The 21,523-nt window shown below is 40.2% G+C and overlaps 1 pseudogene; it reads left to right on the top strand.

Moving 5' to 3' along the window:
* LOC136114489 (erbin-like) overlaps positions 1-21,523 on the top strand; it is a 65,879-nt pseudogene that overhangs the window by 14,554 nt on the left and 29,802 nt on the right.

Below are 21,523 nucleotides of genomic sequence, written 5' to 3'. Positions count from 1 at the left end.
GGCATTAACTTTGTCTAAACTTAAAGTATTCATTTAATGCTGGATGAATTCACCTGTATAGAGAAGTATTTTTTTTTCTTCAGGTTACTATCAGTAGAAGAACTGGACTGTAGTTTCAATGAGATTGAAACATTGCCTTCATCTGTTGGGCAACTCTCTAACATAAGAACATTTGCTGCAGATCATAACTTTTTAACACAACTGCCATCAGAGGTATGTATTTAGTTACAAAACTGTAAAAATTGTATGTATCTTAATCAATATAGTTAGTATAACTTTTGGATAAGTTAATAATTCTTGAGTAGATTTTCTGTGTGTATGTTTTTAAAGACAGGTGTATACAAATATACAAACTTTCAAATAATGAAATTCTGAATTTCTTTAAGCAGGAAGTAGAAATTTGTTGCTAAGGTTTAATATGTAAGAAGAAAACTAATTGTACTTTACAAGCAAAAATAGCTGTAATACTAATTGTTTTGAAAGAGTAAAAATTGTGTATTTAAAGTTGTGAAGATGAATTAATTCTTTGGGGTATTTTTTTCAGATTGGAAACTGGAAGCATTTAACAGTGTTGTTTCTGCATTCTAATAAGCTTGAATTTCTCCCTGAAGAAATGGGTGATATGCAGAAATTAAAAGTCATCAGCCTAAGTGACAATAGGTTTGTGCATACATTAATTCAAATAGAAGTGTAAAATGCAATAGCATTGCATATAGTGTATTGTAACTGATGTCTATCCTCCAAATGTAAGTAGAGGTATTGTTATGAACATATTATGCTTTCTTTCCTTATCTCACCCACAGCTTAGAAGCTGAACTGAGATGCATGTGTTTAATGTATTATTGTTGTATTCTGGATCTCAAAGATCCATTTTATTAAGCTGTATTTATTTTAATGATGTAAGCACGTGCATTGAAGCACACCTTCAAAAGATTGATGATTGTTAGCATGTAATTTTCTAGGGACTTAGTTCGATATTTTCTTAAAACTTTGATTCTTACTTAAAAATTAATAGATTCCTGTATTGCATACAGAGGACACAAAACAGTGTGAGTGTGCTGGAGAAGGGAGAAAAAAGTGCGTTGTGTTTTATTAGAGCTGGACATGAAAAAATGACAAAACATTTCTCTTTTGAGAATTGCAAATTTGTAAAATTTCAGTGTATTGGGAGAGATAAGTCTGAGCTCTCCACGCTGTTCTGCCAATCCAGCTTCTCTGTACTCCATCTGTAGCTTTCATTTACCAGAGTAGCCCCATTCCCATACATGTTTATTGGGGAGAAACAGCACTTTTTTCACATGTAGCAGTTTTTTCTTAATTGGAGTGCATGTGTATTGACAGATAAAATTGCTGAGGATTCAGATTTAAGTCTGAAAATAGCTTTGATTTTGGATAGTTGATTTCCACACAATGCCAATGATTGTCATGAAAACTGTATTCAAGTCAATGAACTGAGTTAAATTCAAGTCACATTGTCTCATTTTTTTAATCTGCTTGCTAAACTGATCAGAAATCTGTTTTGTTTTGTTTTGTTTTTTTTAATTCTGGGTGTAGCTTTAAATCTAAAATAAAAGCTGTTGCCTTTCAACTGTCAATAGTTTATTCATTTAACTATGTCTGTAAATGTATTTTTTAAGCATTTTACAGGCTAATGCAGCATTGTTTCTTAACAGTATTGATAAGTGTACTTACGTAAACTCTTCTTGTGATTTACAGACTGAAGAATTTGCCATTTACCTTTACAAAACTGCAACAGCTCACTGCTGTGTGGCTATCAGACAATCAATCAGGTTAAGTTTTTAAAAATTAACGATGTTGACTTTATTCCTAATGGAACTGACAAGTACAGAGCCATCTGTTAAATAATGAGATGTGGTACTGTGTATATACATCAATACTTCCTTGACATTATTACTCTGTCAGTTCTCCTAAAACGAAGAACACTGAACCTACCTGACTTCAGAGACTTTCATATTTCTGGCAAAGTTCTGTGCCATTAGGAAATGCAATTTAACAGATGTTGTTTTTTGTTTCTTAATTCAGGTTTGTTTATGCAGGAAAGCTAGTGCTTGAAAAACTAGTATTTGAATATGTAGCATGCTGTTTCTTCCACTGATATACCATTAGGGAAACTTAGCATGCCTTTTTTTTTGTGCTGGGTGTCTTGTCCCACCTTTGAACTCTGTGACTCTCCAAGTTTCAAGCTAATGAGAGGCAGCTCATGCACTTGTGGCTTGTATTTTTTCTGTGTATTGAAGCCCCCTGTACTATGACAATTTCCTGAATGACATTAAGCTGTACAGGGCTGCCAGAAATCCACTAGGCTCAGGTGTAGTATAGTAAAACCGCTTTTACCAATACAGTAATTTCAAGAATCCCCTGCCCTTTTTTTTGTAAGGGGTGGGGGATATTCAATCTGGTGTCAAAATAAAATATTGAATACAAAATTTTTCTCCTATATATGATTGTCTACAGCTTTAAATGGTTAAATATATCTGTGTATTCCAGATCAGTTGTCTTTGGGATAGTAATAAGTCCTAGCAAGAAACTGGGTTACTCTTAGAATATCCAGTGTTTGCTGTTCTCTTAAAGCCGTTACTGGGTTTCAGTTCATCAGTCAAAGTCAGACATGTTAATAACTTCATTTTGTGAAAATTATTCAGAGGACAACTGGTTTAATACAAGGCAGAGTAATCTGCAAAGTAATGGGACAGGCATACTCTGTGATATGTAGATCATATTTACTTTTTACACATATATATTCCTGTAAAACACCCTTCATTCATCTCCTCCTTAGTCTAAAGCACTTACCCTCTTCAAAAAGAAGCTGACCCTGACACAAAGAAAACAGTGCTTACTAATTACATGTTCCCCCAGCAACCTAGGACCGAGGATGGTAAGAATTTCTGAAATACCCTGTCAAAATGTTGACTTTTGAAAAAAATAATAGGAAGACAGTCCAGCTAACATGATTTTCACTAGATAATAGATACAAGTTTGAAGTAAACTTGTAAGTGATGAAGAGTTACATCTGAAGAATGAGAACAGTAACTTAAAAATGTGATCTGCATATTAACAAATTCTAGGTGAAACTGTTCCAGTTGGAAGTGTGCATGTATAGGGAATGAGGTGAGGAATGGACTAGTGGGATCATGTTCTTTGATGGCTGCCACTTCCCAGTGTGACAGCCTTATTAATTCCAGCAGAGCTTAATAGTTTAGGTTGAAATTCTCCTTGACATGTGTCTGATTCAGACTGACTATTTTAACAAAATGTTAGACAAAATGTTTAATCCATTATAATGTATTTTTGAAAAGTATGTAGCATTCTGTATTTTATTTTAAAAAAAAAAGGAAAAAAAAATCAGTCAAGAAAAAATGTATTTTGCTCACATTTAGTTCAAGTTTTTTATAAAAGGTTGGGCCCAGAACATTAAGATCTTGCCAGAAAGTTATTTCTGCACACTTGTGAAATATTTAGGAAAATTAGTAACATTCCATGAGTAACCCCATCAGGAGTTAGGGAAAGAGTAAAGTCTCTGTATTTCTCCACTTTCCTCCCCCCATGGGCAAAAGGAAAACACTTGTGCTTCTTTAACAGAAATGGGAGGGCAGTTATCAATGGGAATAATTGAAAATTGACAAATTGTAGTGGCAGAGCCCCCCCCCCCCCACCCCGGGGGGATGGGGTTGTCGCCAGCCTGGCTGAGAGGTGAAGCCAGAGACAAAAGAAACTAAAGGAGCACCGTTAGAAGGTAACAATCAATAACAAGTAACAAGTGAGCAGTCGCTGGACAAATGCATGCAGAGCACGTGGACAGTACATGCAGCCTATCACGTTATTGTATAGCACGAGTTACAACCAATCACATTGTTGTAAGGCGCGTGAACAGAGCAGCTTTGCTATAAAGCTAGCCCGGTCTGACAATAAAGCGAACTCTGTGAACATCACATTGGTGTGTCAGGTTCCATGTCTCGCATGGAAAAAGCAACAACAAATGGCAACATTTTCTATTACATGGCACAAATGTCTAGTACACTGAGTAACCAAAAATATCTGCAAAACCAGTAAATTTTACATTACTTTTAGAACCTTGTAATGCAGATAATGCACGTGTAATAGCTCTGACAGAATGTGAGAATTATAAAATAATTTGGAGATTGTCAGTGAAGCTGAAGATAGTTCCTGAAAGTGTTCTCTCCATTTGAACTTATTTTAACCCAGTGGCAAGATTTCTTTCTGTAGATGAGGAAAGGGCTGCTTGTTTGGCTTAAGTTGACAGAATAACTTCCTCTGAGGCAGTTATATCAAACAGAAGATTTGAAGTTCAATAGATAACCTTTTTAAACTTTAAAATTCATAAAATTCTTTAGAAAGTTCTTTTTTTTTTTATTGTGCCAGGAACTGTTTCAGCAATAGTGAAGTCTATTAGAATATTTTTCAGATGTGTTAAAATTGTAAGTTTACCCAGTAAAAACAGTGTAACAAATATTTCAATGCACTTGGTGAGCCCTAAAATTAAGCATTTTTCTATTTCAGATATAGTTAATACAAACAGTCTTGGCATTGCTAGTGAAGTATATAGGTTTGCTGAGGTGGTGGTGACAGATTTATTAGACTATTTGGCATGCTAAAGTAGAACCTGGCTAATGTAACACAAGGCATGGAGACATGCCAGAATAAAAAACAGTGGGTAATGAAAAGATTTTTTTTTCTCTTGTAAAATTAAGCAAGTAATACTTTGTAAAGCTCCTGTCATTTATATAACTTCTGCAAAATCATGTGTTTACCTTAAGTTTTAGGTGCTTTTGGTTTTTTTCAGGATTAGTAATAATGCAGGTTTTTCTCAGTAAGTCATTTTTATTCTTCCTTTTTCAAAAAAATTAATTAAGTGAAATCAGGTGAATGCTCTTACATGTGCTTAATGAGACCACCTCACTGAAGTCAGGCTATATAAATCTATATAAGTAACATTTACTTTTTTATACATAAAATACACATTTTCATATTTATACATATATATGAACAAAAATACTTTGCAGCAGAATTCTGCTGAAAATTTGCAACTGCGAGTGTTCCGACTAGTGTACAACTGTGTGTATGAAATTTTATTTACTTTACAGATAGGGATTTTACTATTATGAAAATACAACTAAGTTTATAAAGCAGTAGCAGTGCAGCTATTAATCAATTTATTGTGCTGCTAGTCTCTTATCTTTTAAGAATGCATACAAAACCACACCAATCCCATCCAAGAGGATTTCTATTTTGCATATTGTATCTTATTCGTATGAGAATCTTTTTTTTTTATTATTATTTAGTTATGTTCATATCTGATAATGAAAGTTTCAATCCATCTTTGTGGGAGGAACAGAGGAAACAGCATGCTCAGGTGGCATTTGAGTGTGATGAAGACAAAGATGAGAGACAGGCACCGCCTCGGGTCAGTATTGAATTTATTTTTTAATACCTGGGACTTCGCTCCCTCTTCTCCTCCCCCTACCCCCAAATCCCATCCTTTTCCTTACTCTGGCTGTGGATTTCTCTCTGCTGAAGAAATCAAGTCTTCAGTTGTTAGTTTAAGATTATCTTGCAGGATGAAGCACTTCCCGCACTCCCCATCCAATCACAAGGAAGCATAAGGGGAAAAGTCTCAGCTGATCTAAGGCAATGTAGGGCATAACTAGGAGACTACTGGACTGATGGTGCTATGGGGAAGAATAGTGGGGAAACAATAATTAATCCTGATTTTTCTTTAAGTAAATTACAGTTGTAATAATTCTTCCTGCTTGCAATCAATGGACAATTTTTTAAAAAGTGATTTTTAATCTTTCTGGGTTTTATAAACTTAAGTCTGAGTTAATCCAGGTGGATTCAAACAGTGAAGTGCAGATCCTGGATTGCTCTGCTGAGTGTTTTTTCCTCATTAATTGTCTGGTTTTAAACTGATGTTTTAATTATAGCATTTAATTAAATTCAGAACATTATTGCTTTTTGTTACACAGGAAGGCAACCTGAAGAGATATCCAACTCCGTATCCTGATGAACTGAAGAATATGGTTAAAACAGTCCAGACAATTGTACATAGACTAAAGGATGAAGAACCTACTGAAGATATTGCCAAGGAGTCAAAACAAGAAGGCCAGACAGTTTCTGTAGAAGATGTGAGGGTAAAGGTTAGATATAATATTCTCTTCTGACTTTGCAAGAACTTCCCAAGATCTATAGTGTCATTGATTTCTTTTAATTCTCTTCTTTCTCAACACTAATGCTTTAGCAGGAAAAAATGTCAGAGAACAGAACTTACCTCTTCACCATCTAAAGAAGTCTCTAATAAGTGTCTGTTTTGCAATAGCAATTTTCCTCTGACACTAAGAACAAGGAAAGTGACTTGATTCTCAGGCAAATATAAACTATAGATGTGTTAAGAAGCTGGTTTGTTTTCTGGAGGACAGCATCTTTGTCATCCTCTGATCCTCCTTTATCCACCAGACTTCACAATGAAAATCAGGATAATCTCTAAGGATCTTGCTGCTACCCTCATGACTGAAGGTTTTGCATGATAAGCTGGGAAGGCAATTGTAGCAAGTTGGCATAGGAGTCGCTTACAGGTTGATGTAGCGTAATAGGACTATTGTTTGGTGCTGATGTCTCATTGTAGATATTCTCGGCCTTTTTAAATTTAACTGGAAGTTTAATGGTACAAATTCACCCCAGTAAAGAGGAGAGTCAAACTGACTGGCAAAGAGTAGGGACTGTACCTCAGTAATCTGCAGAGATTTCTCTCTACCTGGTGCATTTCATACTTTATCATTTCAAAGCTCAGATTTTTCATTCCATAGTTTCACAAAATATATAATGTTAACTCTAATTATCATATGTTACTGAAAACCTTTCCGGTTGTTTTTTTCTGCTAATGTTCTTGATCCTGTAGACTTCAGAAATTGCTTCAATAAAGAACAAAGCAGATGAGAGAAAGCAATATTCAGCAGGAAGCTCTATGCAGAAACCTACTGAACCAGAAACTGAGCACAGCACTGCAAATTCACAGATGACTGCCTTTGTTAAAACCTTGCAGAACATGAAAACAATTGTCAGCCATGAAGACACGCTCAAGGTATGTCACTGTGATGAACAGAGCAGTCAAAGAATTGTGCTGGTGTTGTACTGAATTTTTTACTCTGAGACATGAAAATTTATGCTGACAATCGGAAAATTGCCATCTTGAAGTGCTGTAAGTACAGATGGTTTGTAATGCAATATTTTCCTCACTTCAGACTATATTAAGTTGAAATAGCTAATAAAAAGTTCATAATGAAAGATGTATACATTTCAAGAAAAATAAAAGAAACTCAAAAGTTGACCGCAGTATCAAACTGTGAAAAGACTCGTACTTAGATAGGATTTTCCAGTTTTTTCTTGATTGTCAGTTGTTCAGTAAATAATTTATTATAATTGTCACTGAAATGTCAGTATATCTGATTAGTGGGAACAATCAAAAACTTCTATATCTTAGTGACTCTGCCCATTCATTTGGAATGAAAAGTAAAAGGTGAGTTTAAAAAAATGTATTCCTCTATTTATTAGTGATCTGTCATGAATATGACTGAAATTGTATCTACTCCTTATAAAGAGTCAGAGATTTTTAACTTCTGAACTCTTTGTACATCTCTGTGACAAACTCCACGTATTTGTTTTTTTTTTATTTATGTGTTTCAGACTTATGACAAATTTTGGAACTTGTCCCTTCATCAGTTGCCAATCACAACCCGTAAAATGCTTTTTTCATCATTTCACGAGCAGATTATTTTTACCTGTGTTGTGTAAGCAGTGGCACATGTACATCATGCTTTTTCTGAAGAGGCTTTGTGACAAGCAGTTGTGGCTGTTGCTGGCTCTTTCCCCACTAACGTGTTCCTGCTTTTACATCCTTTCTGAAAATATTGGTTTTGACATTTTTCTTTAGTTTAAATACACAATTTCAGAAAATCATATTAGTTGTCTAACAACAGTGACAGCAATTCTTTGAAGCTGGTTGTATGTCAGTTTGTAAATGAGGCAGCAGTGCATGGTTGATCAGGTGTAGGAAACAATTATTTTGCAAATATAATAGGCCCAGGCAGAATCTCTTGGCAAAGCATATTTAAATAACCGGGTGTTCTACCTAAAGGTAGGCACACCTAATAGGGCAAAAAGCCCCTGCTTATATCTCCCCAAAATCCCGGCCGCAATTTCCCTCCCCTGTTCCCCATTGGTTGGGTACTTCAGGGTTTACAGACTACCCTGACACATACAGTACCCTTCCCCTTATCAATCTATTTAAGATATGGATTCCTGGTACTCTGGCTACACTTCCCCTAAATTAACTTGTAAATACAGGTATCAGTATGTATACAGGTATCAGTATATATTCCAGGAAAAGACTGTTTTACATTAAGGATTCATAGTCCGATGTCTCTTGCTCCTTCTCCCCCTGCTGGGCTCAGGTGCCAGGTCCTCAGTTATGTAAAAACAACAGTTCTTCATTAAATGTTCCTTACAATTTCCTCCTCTCCTTATTTTATACTTTTGTTGTTTTTGCATTTTCTTATGGTACAGTTCTATAGGTGGCTTCAAGCCTAGACAACATGATTTCACATTTTTCTTCTGGAGTTATGCATTTGCTGTTCCTTCTTTCTTCTTCTTCTTTTAGCAGGATCATTTTATCTGAGTATGGCAGTGGCCCTAAAGGCATTTGCTTTGATAGAGCTGCCTCAATAAGGTGTTTAACAAGTCCTCGGACACACGGAATGATGCAGCATACTATAGAAATTAGTGCTCCTGCTACTATGATTAAAGAAGTAAAACCAGATACTATAATTTCTTTCCATTTTCCAAACCAAGATTCTAACAGTCCCATGAGTGGACTATCTTTACCTGAATTCTCAGCCAATTCTTCTGCTAAAGTTGTCCTTGCAAAGCTCTGGTTATACATACATCACCTTTTTCTGCCAACATCACATCTAGGACCATGTTATTTTCCCATGCCATTCTACTAGTAGCATCTAATTGTTCGGTGATTCCTTTAACTGCTTGTCTATTGTTGCTTTTCCATGCGAGAGACAGAACCTGACACACCAATGTGATGTTCACAGAGTTCACTTTATTGTTGGACCGGACTAGCTTTATACCAAAGCTGCCCTGTCCACATGCCTTGCAGCAATGTGATTGGTTGTAACACGCGCTATACAATAAAGTGATAGGCTGCATGTACTGTCCACGCGCTCTGCACGTGCATGTCCAGTGATTGCTCACTCATTGTTACCTTCTAATGGGACTCCTTTCGTTTCTTTTGTCTCTGGCTTCACCTCTCAGCCAGGCTGGCGACAACCCCATCCCCACGGGGTGGGGGGGGGCCTCTGCCACTACAGTCTAGTATAACTTATAAATAATTGGTTATAATAAATGTTATTTATCCAGTCTACATTCTTGTTTGTAGTTACCTACCAAAACAAAAAGGACTCAAAACCCACAGCTACTTGATTTCTTGCTTTCTGTTCATTGAGAACCCCTTTGGGAACCCCAATCGAATCGAGATAAACTCTGTCATCAAAGGAAAACCCTAAACTCCTTTTTCTGTTGCCCTGATGAATCACAGTGTTCAAATGCCAGGGTAAAAGGAATTGCCAATTGTACAATGTCACAGGTACCTTCCCAGTGGGGGGTAGAATGGAATGAAGTGTCATCTTCCCACAGTACCACCAAAGATCCACTCAAGAAGCATTTGAGGACATATGAGGACCAACTTCCTGTGTCTCTACACACCTACTCATGTTCCTAGGAACTTGGTATCATTCCTGCCCCGTTGTGAGAGACAGGCAGTATGATTTCCAATTATTCCTGAAAATGCCAGGGGAATTTTGATATTTTTCCCTGCAAAGCTGGAAGTAGTAGGGAGAGAGTATGACACGACTTATTTCCCTATGCCGTAGAGTCTTGGTATAAGGTTAAGATGCACTCCATCCCCTGTCAATCTTTGCTCCATCCCAGAGGGAAGGGTACCACTTGGGCCACAGGCCTTCCTGATGCACGGACATAGCAATTGCTCTTGTTTAGGCTTTGCACCATACATTTGATCCATTCTACCCAGGCATTTGTATCTCCATATATTTTGAACCTTCCCAGGGCATCTTTTCTACTAATGTCTATTCATGATCCATAAACCCCACTTACTGAATCATCTGCTCCCTGTATTGTAATTAGCAAAGGGTTGCACTGCAGAGACTCACATCCCGGGAGAGATTGTCCTTTAGATAGGGTAATTTTTCTTTTTAACTCTATAACCGTTCATTGCTCACTGTTCATCCCCTAAACTCTGTGGTCCAGATAACACTGTACCAGGAGGGGCACTGAGAGACAGCAACAAAAACTGTGCACTTATTTAAATCATACTTAGACTCAGTCCCCTTGGACACGTGTTTGTTTTCATAATTCAATTCTCTTTAGCTCTGTACATTCCCACAGTTAAGGATCTGGCAATCATCTACTCAAATTCTTAGGGAACCTTCAGTTTCAGTGATGTTTATGTTAAGTAACCCATTTGTAAATTGTACATAATACAGGATTAATGATCCCCAACAGTTGCATTTCATTTTCATCTCTGTATCTTTAGTCGAAGGGGGTCATCAGTTGTCAGTACTTGCCACTCATTGTCCTTTGGAGGTTCGATTGGCTCTTTAATCCATATGTAATGAGTCCACCCTTTCTCAGCTGGTCGTGCCACTGTCTCGGTGATCAGCAGAACTTGAAATGCTCCTTCCCAATCTGGCTGAAGCTTAGTTTCTTTCCAGGATTTGACCAGGACCCAGTTTCCAGGCTGAAACTTGTGAGCTGCAAACTCTAATGGCAGAATTTGTGCTAGAAGCCCTTGGTGCCTGAGAGAAGATAGAAGACAACCCAAGTATACAGTTTTTGAGAAACAAATCCTTAGTTTCAAACTGTGCAGGTCCATCCATTATTTCACTTTTGCTACCACTGCCGCCACGGCAGTGCTCACGGGGAAAGCTTCTTCCCACCTGGTAAGATGATCAAACGCTAGTAAGTTTTGAATTCAGCCAACTGCAAGTAATTCTGTGAAATCAACTTGAATATTTTGGAAGGGTCATAAACTTGGACTCCACCCTCCTGCAGGCTGCTTCCTAAGTGCCTTTTTATTTACTTTTTTACAAACCACACATCATTCACAAATTTGCTTGGCTATAGTATAAATTCCAGTACACCTATATTTTTGTAACACTATGTCACACATTACTTGTGTTCCCCAGTAACTCTCCTGATGTAAAATTGCTAATATCTCCCTCATGGTTTGCTTATTTAACATTTCTCTACCATCTGGGAGTACCCATTTCCCACTCTGTTCCCTGGCTCCTAATTCTTGAAGGACTTCTTGTTATGTTTCATTGAAAACTGGAATTTCTTGCGGGACCAGGACCTCGGTCGTGAGATAACTTACAGTTATTGCTTCAGGTTTTAAGACTGCTTCTCAGGCCATTTCATCTGCTAACCAGTTTCCCCTGGCACAAAAGGAGTTTCCCCTCTGATGGCCATTAACGTGTCCTACAACCACCTCTATTGGTTACATCAGATTACGTAACACTTGTCTAACTAGTTCTTCATGAACCAATTCTTTCCCTTTGCTATTAATTAGACCACATTCTTCCCAGATTTTCCCAAAGATGTGCACTACTCCAAATGCATATCTAGAATCACTACAGATGGTACCTTCTTTTCCTTCTAACATTTACAGTGCCTGAATGACAGCTTATAGCTGGCATGTCTGAGCTGATCAGTTATTAGGCAACCTTCCCGTTTCTTATTTCACCACTCACACCTTCAATGATAGCACACCCATTGTGTCTTTTCCCCTGAATTACCCTTGAAGACCCATCTATGAAGAGTTGCAGCCCATTGTCATCTCTCCACAGGAAAGCAGCAGGGTTTAATTTCCTGCTTTCTTTCACCAGAAGAGCGGTTACTGCTGTAGTTTGCACACACTGGCCAACCTCGAGACACTGTGTCTAAGAGCTTAGATAAGTGTGCCACTGGCTGTCACTTCCCCCCCAGCCCACTTGCTGGTGGAGCAGTGTGTGAGAGACAGAACAACCCTCCACTCTGTGCAAGCATTGCTCAACAATAACAAAAACATCTCTGTATTAGCAACACTGTTTTTAGCACAAATCAAAAAACATAGTCCCATACTAGGTACCAGAAAGAAAATTAACTCCACCCCAGCCAAAACCAACACAAACTTCCAGGTAATATAATAGCTTTCAAATTTTCTCCTTGTCACCCCCCAGGCAGTAACTGTGTTTCCACACCCATGTTAGCAATCAGGACACATAACCACAGACTTAGTTATATGCGGTGCTTTATTTCAGCGCTGGGAAACCAGGGGTTCGCACCCAAAGCTGGCTTTGAACAGCTGATTCAGACCATACAGTCACATACATATTCATTACACCCCTGACAACCATTAGCATATTCCACGCCTATTCTAACACAAACTTCCTATCTAAAAGATGCTATAATTATCAGTTATTTTCTACGGTACCAACTTTAAAAGAATATATCGTAAATCTATGTCCACCTTAAGAATAAGGCTCGGTTACAGTTACCTGCTTTATAAGAATATACCGTAAATCTATGTCAGCTTTAAGAACAGAGTTTGGTTACTGATTACAAGAGATCTATGGCTACAGGACTGGTTGCTATCCTAATATTAATACAACTGTAACAGATCCAGCGATATCCAGGGTAGAACCATCAAGGCCCATCCTGTCCTGTCCTGTCCTGTTCCATACGGGAACATAGAAAGAAACATCTTGTAAGGTTGATTACTATCACCCAGAGCCTGTAAAATATTTTTCTCTAATGAATAAGCTGGGGAATCTTCCACTAATATATTCCTTCCCCGTACACTTTTAATTCTTATTATGACAAATAGGAATTTATTAATAATCGTCTCTCCTTCCCCCCTGCTACCCCATTTATTACAACTCTTTCTTCAGTTTTAGATCTTTTTAGGGTAGAATTTAGAAGAGATAGGGTAGCTTCCGTTTCTACTAAAAACTAGACCTCATTACTTCCTACTTTACCAATTATATGTCCTTTTGCGATTTAAACAAGTTTCCCCACAAAAAAAAGCAACCCCACCACGAAAAACATTTTCAGCCCCTCTGATTTTCCAAAGTTGTTGAGGGTTAAGATTGTGGAGTGACAATAAAACCCTGGCAGATGTATTGTTAACCCCCTCTCCCCCTTTTTGCCCCTCCCTCTCCCCCCTTCCCACTCAGGACAGGCCATTAAGGTTCATTAAGTTCATTTTGTCACAACAGTCTCCCAGGGCAGGAAAAATGATACAAGTGCATCTCATGACCACTGTTTGTGGGTTAAAGACACCAACTTCGAAGAAGGTGTCAGGCACCACTCGAAGAAGCTAGCTCTTGTTTCATCACCATTGTCTTGATCTGAAAGACACTTATTAAACACTGTTAGTGCAGCAATTCACATCATACAGTTCAGTATTGCATATTTTCACCTAAAATCAAATCCCCTTGAGGTACACACCGAACTTCTCCATCTTTAAGCATCACCCACCAGGTGCTGCCAGGTCCCTGGGCAAAAACAATCCCACGAATGGGTTTGCCTTTGCCTGAGGCAGGAGTAACCCAGACTTCCTTTCCTAACATATTTTTCATGTGTACTGCAAGGACTTTATCTCCTTCTACAGTATGAAGAATTTCTGATTGGGCAGGCCTGGCTCGATTGGTTGATCCCCTAGTGTTGACCAACCAAGTGGCTTTTGCTAAATGTGAATCCCAGTTTTTAAAGGTTCCACCACCAAGTGCCTTTAGTGTAGTTTTTAACAAACCATTGTACCTTTCAATTTTCCCAGAGGCTGGTGCATGATATGGAATATGATATACCCACTCAATACCATGTTCTTTGGCCCAATTGTCTATAATACTGTTTTTGAAATGAGTACCATTGTCAGATTCAATTATTTCTGGCGTACTGTGCCGCCAAAGGACTTGCTTTTCGAGGCCCAAGATAGTATTTCGGGCTGTAGCATGAGGTACGGCATATGTTTCCGATCATCCAGTGGTTGCTTCCACCATTGTAAGTACATAACGCTTACCTTGACGTGTTTGTGGAAGTGTCATATAATCAATCTGCCAAGCTTCTCCATACTTACACTTTAACCATCGCTCCCCATACCATACAGGCTTTAACCGTTTCGCTTGTTTGATTTCGGCGCAAGTTTCACATTAATGAATAACCTGTGAAATAGTGTCCATAGTTAAATCCACCCCTCGATCGCGAGCCCATTTGTATGTTGCATCTCTACCTTGATGCCCTGAAGCATCATGGGCCCACCGAGCTAGGAAACGTTCACCTTTATGTTGCCAGTCCAAGTCCACCTCAGCTACTTTAATCTTAGCAGTTTGATCCGCTTGTTGGTTGTTCAGATGTTCCTCGGTAGCTCGACTTTTAGGCACATGAGCATCTACGTGACGAACTTTCACAGGCAGGCTCTCTAGCCGAGCAGCAATGTCTTGCCACAGTGTGGCAGCCCAAATGGGTTTACCTCTGCGCTGCCAGTTGCTTTTCTTTCATTGCTGTAGCCACCCCCACAAGGCATTTGCTACCATCCATGAGTCAGTATAAAGTATTGGCCACTTATCTCGTTCAGCAATGTCCAAAGCCAGCTGGATGGCTTTCACTTCTGCAAATTGACTAGATTCACCTTGTCCTTCAGTGGCTTCTGTAACTTGTCGTGTGGGACTCCACACAGCAGCTTTCCACCTTCGATGTTTTCCTACAAGACGACAGGATCCATCTGTGAACAGTGCATACTACTTATCAGTCTCTGAAAGAGTATTATACGGTGGTGCTTCTTCAGCACATGTTACTTCCTCCTCATCTGGAGACATCCCAAAATCTTTGCTTTCTGGTCAGTCTGTCATCACTTCTAATATCCCTGGACGATTGGGACTTCCAATTTCAGCTCGTTGCGTGATTAGTGCAATCCATTTACTCCATGTAACTTCGGTTGCATGATGTGGAGAGGGAACAGTCCCTTTGAACATCCAGCTCAGCACCGGCAGTCGAGGTGCCAGGAGGAGCTGTGCTTCAGTGCCGATCACTTCTGAAGCAGCTCGAACTCCTTCATATGCTGCTAGTATCTCCTTTTCAGTTGGAGTATAGTTGGTCTCAGATCCTTTGTATCCTCTACTCCAAAAACCTAAGGGTCAACCTCGGGTTTCTCCTGGTGCTTTCTGCCAGAGGCTCCAGGTAAGTCCATTATCTCCGGCTGCGGTGTAGAGCACATTTTTAACATCTAGTCCAGTCCGAACTGGTCCAAGGGCCACCGCATGAGTTATCTCACACTTAATTTGTTCAAAGGCTTGTCGTTGTTCCGGGCCCCACTCAAATTGGTTCTTTTTACGAGTCACTCGATAGAGAGGGCTCACAATGTGGCTGTAGTCAGGAATATGCATTCTCCAAAAACCTACAACGCCCAAGAAAGTCTGTGTCTCCTTTTTATTAGTAGGTGGAGACATTGCTGCAATTTTGTTGATCACATCCATTGGGATCTGACGACGACCATCTTGCCATTTTGTTCCTAAAAACTGGATCTCTCGTGCAGGTCCCTTGACCTTGCTTCGTTTTATGGCAAAACCAGCATCCAAAAGAATATGAATTATTCTCTCACCTTTCTCGAAGACTTCTTTCGCTGTGTCGCCCCATACGATGATGTCATCAATATATTGCAAGTGTTCTGGAGCTTTACCTTGCTCCAGTGTGGTCTGGATCGGTCCATGGCAGATGGTAGGAATGTGTTTCCACCCCTGGGGCAAGCGATTCCACGTGTACTGGATGCCCCTCCAGGTGAAAGCAAACTGCGACCTGCACTCTGCTGCTACAGGAATAGAGAAAAATGCATTAGCAATGTCAGTTGTAGCATACCACTTGGCTGCCTTTGACTCCAGTTCAAATTGCAGTTCTAGCATGTCAGGCACAGCAGCACTCAGTGGTGGTGTAACTTCATTCAGGCCACGATAGTCTACAGTTAGTCTCCACTCGTCACTAGACTTTCGCACTGGCCAGATTGGGCTGTTAAAAGGTGAGCGAGTCTTACTGATCACACCCTGGCTTTCCAATTAACGGATCAGCTTCTGGATAGGAATCAAAGAGTCTCGATTGGTGCAATATTGTCGGCGATGCACCGTCGTGGTAGCAATTGGCACCTGCTGATCGTCAACCATCAGCAGTCCTACAACAGAAGGATCATCTGAAAGACCAGGCAAATCAGACAGCTATTCAATTTTCTCAGTGTCCACAGCTGCTATACCAAAAGCCCACCTATACCCTTTTGGGTCCTTAAAATACCCTCTCCTGAGGTAGTCTATGCCAAGGATGCACGGAGCATCTGGACCAGTCACAATGGGATGCTTTTGCCAGTTTTTTCCAGTTAGGCTCATTTCAACCTCTACAACAGTCAGTTCCTGGGATCCCCCAGTCACTCCAACAATATTGATGGATTGTGTTCCTTTATAATTAGAAGGAATTATTGTGCACTGAACACCAGTGTCCACTAAATCTTTGTACTCCTGGGGTTGCGTTGTACCAGGCCATAGTATTTGTACAGTCCAATAAACTCTGTTATCCCTTTCCTCCACCTGGTTGGAGGCAGGGCACCTCTAATTTCTGTTTTGCACAGTCTCTGGGTGTGAATTAGAGGTTCCTTCAAGAGCATCAGAATCTCTTCTGCTCCTTTTGTAAACTGGAGCAGCCACCTTCCTAGGAGTTTTTCCTTTTATCTCACGTACTCGTTCTTGAAGTTCTGAGGTAGGCCTTCCATGCCACTTATTCATGTTTTCTCCCTGCTCATGTAGGAAGAACCACAGTGAACCTCTTTTTGCGGGCTGCCTCTGTCCTCTCTCTCGAGATTGGAAACGCCTTCTCCTAACAGCTGAAACATAGGTTTGTGCAGGTCGTGAACGGTACGAGTCTTCTCTGAGCTCTTTGATTTCTTGCAGCAGCTTTTCAAACCGGTCATCAGATTTTTCACACATTTTCTCCACAGCGGAGACACAAGCCCGTAGAGAACCAGCAAGGCTGTCCTCAAAGTCACGGAGCTGCTCAATCACTTCATTAATTTCTTGTACACCTCTAGCTGACCAGACCATTCCTGCCAATGACTTAGCATATGCAGGTGGTGCACTTTGTAAAAATCTGCTCCACAGAGATCGTGTACAATTGATTCTATCTGGGTCTGTCCCCTCTTGGTTGTCTGATCCAAAATAGTTGATCTCTCGCACAACTAATTCTCTCAGGAACTGGATACCTCTCTCCATAGTATTCCATTTCCCTAACTTGGATATACAATCTTCCTTGTAGGGAAATCTGACTTTCATAGCTGCCAGGAGTCGGGTCCAGAGAGTAGTGGCATTAGACGGTCTTGAAATTGCCCTATAAATGGTGGAATCTTTTGACAGAGATCCCAGCTGCCTGGCTTCACCATCTTCTAATTCAATTGTTTCTGCCCCATTGTCCCAGCATCGCAGCAGCCAGGTTAAAATATTCTCGCCTTCACGACGACTGAAGTCTTTTCGCAGATCTCTCAGCTCACCTGGAGAAAAGGACCGAGTGGTGGTCACTTCATCTCCTCCCTGTGCTGACGATGGCCCTTGGGTTGATGTTGGCCCTGTGCCATCACCTACTGCACGGGTAGTCTTTCTAGTGACTTTCTTACGACCGGCAACTGATGCTGATATGGGTTCACCATCATTTGATTCATCTCCAGAGTCTGAATGACTGTCACAGTGATTGCTGTGGTTACAGCAGCAACAGTGAGCAGTGTGTGAAGAAGAGGGGGCTGCCTTGTTAGCCTTTGAGGCTGGAGAGGTAATGTTATCTGCAGCGACCTTGGCAGAGGAGCTCTGCGGAGGAGCTGTAGCTTCAGCCTGTGAAGCCGCAGTTGGGGGGGCAGTGGCTGCAGCAGCAGCTTTGGCTGTTTTGCCTTTTCTCGAGCGGCTAGGAGTGCTTTTCGCTAAAGCTTCCGAAGACGCACTGCAAATCTCAGGACTAAAAAGAGACGCAAACCTCCTATTGAACCTCATTTCTCTTAACAGTAACACAAACTGACACACATTCAGCAAAACAGATAACACCATCACAGTTCTATCAAAGTTCCAAGGATATTCAAAGTTCTCTAAAACATTTGCAAACTGTCCTAGCGAAAAAACAAAAGTATTGTTAGTCAGCCTTTCTAAAGATTCGCTTGACCAATTAGCAAATATAGAGCCATACTGCTCTTTAATCTCTCCTGGAGGTTTTTCAAGGTAAAGCAAAATCGAGTAGAAATTCATTAACGACTGCAGTATAATGAAATAAACCAGTGCCAAACCACACAGAATCATCATGACCGCTGTCCAGTTTCTTGTTGTTATATAATGAATACTTCGATTCGGAAAGAAACACCAACACAGATATGGGATCAGTGAGCACAATGTAGAAAATAACTGATACAACTTTTGCCATAACATCTTTAAATCAATGTAATTCACTTTGCCTTAATACCACTAAATAATATCCAAAGCAAACAGACGCGCAAGTATCACAACTCTATGAACTGGCACCACGTCAAGAAAATTGAAAGGTATGTCAGAGCAGTAGAAAAGCCAAAAATCTCCAAATTTACCCCTTTATCTCGCCCCACGTTGGGCGCCAATTATCTTTCGAGGGTTAAGATTGTGGGGTGACAATCAAACCTTGAGAGATGTGTTGTTAACCCCCTCTCCCCCCTTTTGCCCCTCCCTCTCCCCGATTCCCACTCAGGACAGGCCATCGGGAGGGAAAGAAGGACAGAGAGAAGAGAGTTGGAAAAATTAAAGATGTTTTACTAATGCTACTAATAAGAATAGAGAAAATAATACAAAATATACAAAACCAATCTTGAAAGTCTCAGCAACTGCAGAACCAGCAACCCAAAGTCCTGGATTAGACTCTGTAGCCAACCAGAGCTGGATTCAGTCTCTCACTAGGCCTCAGTTCGCAGGGACAACCAGCAGGGTCCTCTCCTAATGTCAGCCATGAGGAAAAAGGGAAGGAAAAGGTCAAAAGGGCCGAGATCCTCGTGATCTCCCACTTTTATATGAAGTATTCACGTGAATGGAATGTTATACACCATTGATCAGTCTCTCGGTCACCAGTTTCTCGTTGGCCCTCTCGCGAGATGTCCATCCGTGCTTATCAATAAGTTTGCGTTCCATTGCTAGGTTTAACCAAAACATGTGTCGGGTTCTCCAGGAAAATGCAGCTAATATGAAGGCTTTAGCTGACAGGCAAAATTCACTAAAAGAGAAACTTGTTTTTTAACAAAACCAGGACAAAAGTGTATTGAGTTTTCTTCCTTTAGTCATTTCTAACAGTTGCCATCTAAGGGTAAATATCCCAGATTTCCACAATAACAGTATTCCATTTTCTCTCATTCTCTCATTTTTATCACCGACTTCAGTCTAAATCTTGTTTTTTTCCCCTTCCAATCTTTATCTTTCACTTGCAAATTCCTAGCTAAAGCTGCTGCTAACAAATCAATCTCCTTCAGCTTTCTGCTTCTCTTCCTGACCATCATACACAAACATGACCACACTCAGAATTTTTGCAAATTCTTCCTGCCAACCTGCCACATGCTCTCTGAAATACTTCCGCAGATCCACAAACACACTTGCTACCAGTTCATTACAAAGCCTTCCAAAAATCTTCCCCAGTCGGTGCTGGGGCGCTCCTCTGGCTTCTGTCTACATTCCTGCACTTCAGTTCAATTTACTCTTATCTCCTCAAAAACTCAAAAGCTTTTATGAGATTTTTAACCACTGTTTGGCAATTATCTCTGTTTGTTTGATTATTATAATCTCAATTAGAATCACCTTGGGGCCCAGCAGTCCAGTTTCCCCCTGTCTGTAGGGTTAGTTCCACATTCTTTTAAATGATCTTTCTGGACAGATCAACTCTCTCAATAACAGGTTAACTTCAGCTCAGGATGGATTATATCCTGAAAAAAATTAGAAAATAATGATGCACATCGATCCCCATCTTCCCTTAAGAGTCTGATTTCCTCACATAATCAAATCCCCAGGGTGCCAGGGGTGATGGTGCATCCATGTAACACTGGAGGGCATTCACATGTGCATCCCCCCCCTTTCACACTTCTTCCCCTACACACACATACACACACACATCTGCTGCTGGCTGCACTGCAGAATAACCTTAGCAATCCCAGGGTAAAGCCCTGCAAAAGCAGTAAGGACAACAAAGACAGTTGGGGAGGGAATCACGAGGTGATACAGAGAGCAGAGAACAGCTCTGCAAGCACCTTAGTTAAATTACTCTCAACTGTAGCTAAAATTCTTCTCCAGGTTTTTATACTCATTTTTGACCATCCTCTTTATGGTGGTCATATGCCAAATCATCCTATACATATCAGTAATTCATTTGTCCAGGACATCTGTTTTCTAGGTGATTTTTCGTTACAATTTGCCAATCTTCTCAATATAAGGTCATTTCATGCTTTTCTGGACAAACTTGCTGTACCATAAATATTTTCCCAATTTTGCAATACCTCAGCCAAGTGCGTCCCCTTTTCTATGCCGAGTTTTATTTCCCATCACTAAAAAATTCAGGGAGACCCTCCCGTTGAGTCACGAGGTTCAGAAAGGACCCCCTTGCTTTCTAAACTCCTTCAGAGAGGAGTTTAGGTGCGGCTGGATCCAATCCTAGTCTCAGACTTGGTCAACGGTTTACGTCTAAAGGATATTTTCCCATTCTCGAGAGAGACTTGAACCCCCTTTTATGTGCACTTTACACTGATCAGGCCACGCACTTTGCATTCAAAAACATGCTGCAACAAGGGAGGGACTCGAACCCACTCTGGTATGGAAGAAGATTTAAACCCCCTACAGTTTTGGTTTTTTTTATGTACCAATTTAGATCTTTGCATAGCCAATTGTCATTGGATCCGTATTTTGGCCAGAATACCACTCTATTATGGGCTATTTTGTCCAGACAAAACACAATACTTTATCATTTTCTATTTATCCTTCCTTTTTGTACATCACACGTTTCCCCAATACCTTAACATCCTCCCTAAAGGACCATATGGAGGAATGTTATCATTTTTCCTTTACATTTCCCATTCTGAGTCCCGAGGCTTCTCCTTCCTCCTCATCTCTCCTCTCAGAATGCCCCCGACCACCAAAGTAATACTTAACAGTCTGTTTTCTTACCTTGGTCTGTGCACAGAATTGTCTGGTCGCTTGTATTGTGTCTACCACTTTTTCCTTTCCCCTTTCCCCTATGGTTTTCAGGGATCTGCCTTTTTCAATACAGCCTCAGGATTTCTGTCGGTCTACCGATGATCCACAGGACCGTTGAAATCAACGGGGCATGCCTTCCTGACCTTCAGCGATAGGGACCCCCA

Source organism: Patagioenas fasciata, chromosome W (assembly GCF_037038585.1).
Source record: "Patagioenas fasciata isolate bPatFas1 chromosome W, bPatFas1.hap1, whole genome shotgun sequence".
NCBI lineage: Eukaryota > Metazoa > Chordata > Aves > Columbiformes > Columbidae > Patagioenas > Patagioenas fasciata.
This window is presented reverse-complemented; position numbering and strand designations above follow the sequence as displayed.